A 2,500-nucleotide genomic window follows, 5' to 3' on the forward strand; every position below is an offset into this window, starting at 1 on the left:
CTTGTGGGTAATAAAGAAATAGGTATTTCGTCTGCTGTTACGTTGTGAGTTCAAATTCCGCCGGGGTCGACTTTGCCTTTCATCCTTTCGGGGTCGATTAAAGAAGTACCAGTTACGCAGTGGGGTCGATGTAATCGACTTAATCCGTTTGTCTGTCCTTGTTTGTCCCCTCTGTGTTTAGCCCTTTGTGGGTAGTAAAGAAATAGGTATTTCGCCTGCCGTTACGTTCTGAGTTCAAATTCCGCTGAGGTCGACTTTGCCTTTCATCCTTTCGGGGTCGATAAATTAAGAACTAGTTACGCACAGATGTCGATGTAATCGACTTAATCCGTTTGTCTGTCCTTGTTTGTCCCCTCTATGTTTAGCCCCATGTGGGCAATAAAGAAATAAGAATCGTTAGCATGCCACACAAAATGCTTAGCGGTATTTCGTCCGTCTTTACGTTCTGAGTTCAAATTCCGCCGGGATCGACTTTGCCTTTCATTCCTTTTCAGGGTCGATAAAATAAGTACCAGCGAAGCACTGAGGACGATCTAAGTGACTTATTCCTATACCCCGAACTTGCTGGCTTTGTGCAAAAATTTGAAACCAATATTTATGGATACTGGAAAATGAACTGGCAGAATATTTAGCACACCAGAAAATTTGCTTAGCGGCATTTTGTCCGTCATTACGTTCTGAGTTCAAATTCTGCCGAAGTCGACTTTGCCTTTCATCCTTTTAGGATCGGTAAAATAAGTACCAGTTGAACATTGCTGTCGATAATCAACTTATCTTCTCTCCCAAAATTGCTGGCCTTGTGCCAAAATTTGAAGGCATTATTATTATTATTATTATCGAGACAGCGAGCTAGAAGAATCGTTACCGCCCCGGATAAGAGGTATTTCTTCCGGCTTTGCATTCTGATTTCAAATTCTGCCGAGGTCAACTTTGCCTTTCATCCCTTCGGGGTCGATGAAATAAGTATAAGCTCAGTACTGGGGTCGAGTTAATCGACAAGTTCCCTCCCACCAAGCTGCAGACTTTGGGCCTATATTTGAAAGTATTGTTACGGGGTTAGCTAGTGTAGTATGTCCCAATGACCTACTTTAGGATAAACCCATTGTCCTGTCAGATTCAGGTGAATTAAGGGTCAGTGAAGAAGTGAAGAGGAAGACAGATTAAAGGATCTGAGAGCTGTCGTGAGAGGGTGATAGGCAGCAGGCGATAGCGATAGAGTAAGAACAGAGGGCAAATAGAAAGGCTAAGAGAGCAGTAAGGGACAGATTGAGAATAGAGATAGAGTAAGGGATCAGAGAGCAAATAGAGACAGGCAGAGAGAATGGTAGAGCTGTCAGGAGAGGGTAAGAGACAGCAGGCGATATAGATAGGGTATAAGGACCAGGGCAGTTAGAGAGGGTGTGAGCGGTACAGAGGGAGATGAGGGAGTGGAAGAAAGGGAGGACGAGGAAGTGTGGTTCTAGCAGTTCGCAGTTGGTCGTCAAGAAGGGCAGTCGTTGAGCGGTCGTCGAGGAACACAGACGGATCTTGGAGTCGCTGGCCGGTCCTCGAAGAAGACAGACGGACCTTGGATTTAAGGAGCAAGCGTTGGAATTCTTAGGAGCAAGTTGGATGCGAGAAAGCTTGGCGGCACAGAAGGGAATTAGCAGTATTCAGAGGAATTAGCAGTATTGAGAGGAATGGGACACTGGCAGATTCAATTAGGAATTGAGGTATGTGTTTGTGCATTGATACGTGTCACGATGTATTGAACAGAGAAAAGAACAGTCAAGGACTCTGTCGATGTGGTCGATAAAGGACATTGTGAAGAAGAAGAGTAAAGGACTTGTTGATTGTGATGTTTAGGAAGAGACTTTAAAGAACTGTTGTCTTGGGACGTGTACTCTTGAATTGTTACATGATGTTGTATTATGCTTTGAGTTGTACTCTTGAAATGCTGTTGTATTATGTATTGAGTAGTCACGTGCATGCTTTGATGTATCTTGATGTTGTAACAATTGTAATTGTCGTATAAACTGTTGTTTGAATATAAGCCAGTGTTGCCAGTTGTTGCCTTGCCTCTTTGGGTTGTATCTCGGGTTGTGCCTCTGTATCTCTGTGCTGCTGCGGTTGTGGCAGTATCTATCTGTATCTCCTCTCTCCGCCTCTTTGGGTTCCGTGGCGGAACTTGTGTGAGCCGTTCGGGACGGGCGACGACGGGTGATTCCGTAACAGTATTAATGGGTACAGGCATGGCTGTTTGTTTAAGACGTTCATTTCCCAGCGATTTGGTTTCGTGTCGATCTCACTCGCATGCAGCACCCTGTGCTTATTTACCCATGCTTATTTACCCATCCATTATGATATTTCGACTGTTGTCTATCGTTTCAAATACGTTTTAGCATTGTCGTTCTAGCCTTTTTTTTAAATAATCACATATGATTCGTCCCAAAGAATCACACTTTTAGATAAGAGTTTTACTTCCACTAGTGAAAGCTATACGTATCTTTCAGAAAGCTCC

The sequence above is a fragment of the Octopus sinensis genome, linkage group LG3 (genome assembly GCF_006345805.1).
Source record: "Octopus sinensis linkage group LG3, ASM634580v1, whole genome shotgun sequence".
Classification (NCBI taxonomy): Eukaryota; Metazoa; Mollusca; class Cephalopoda; order Octopoda; family Octopodidae; genus Octopus; species Octopus sinensis.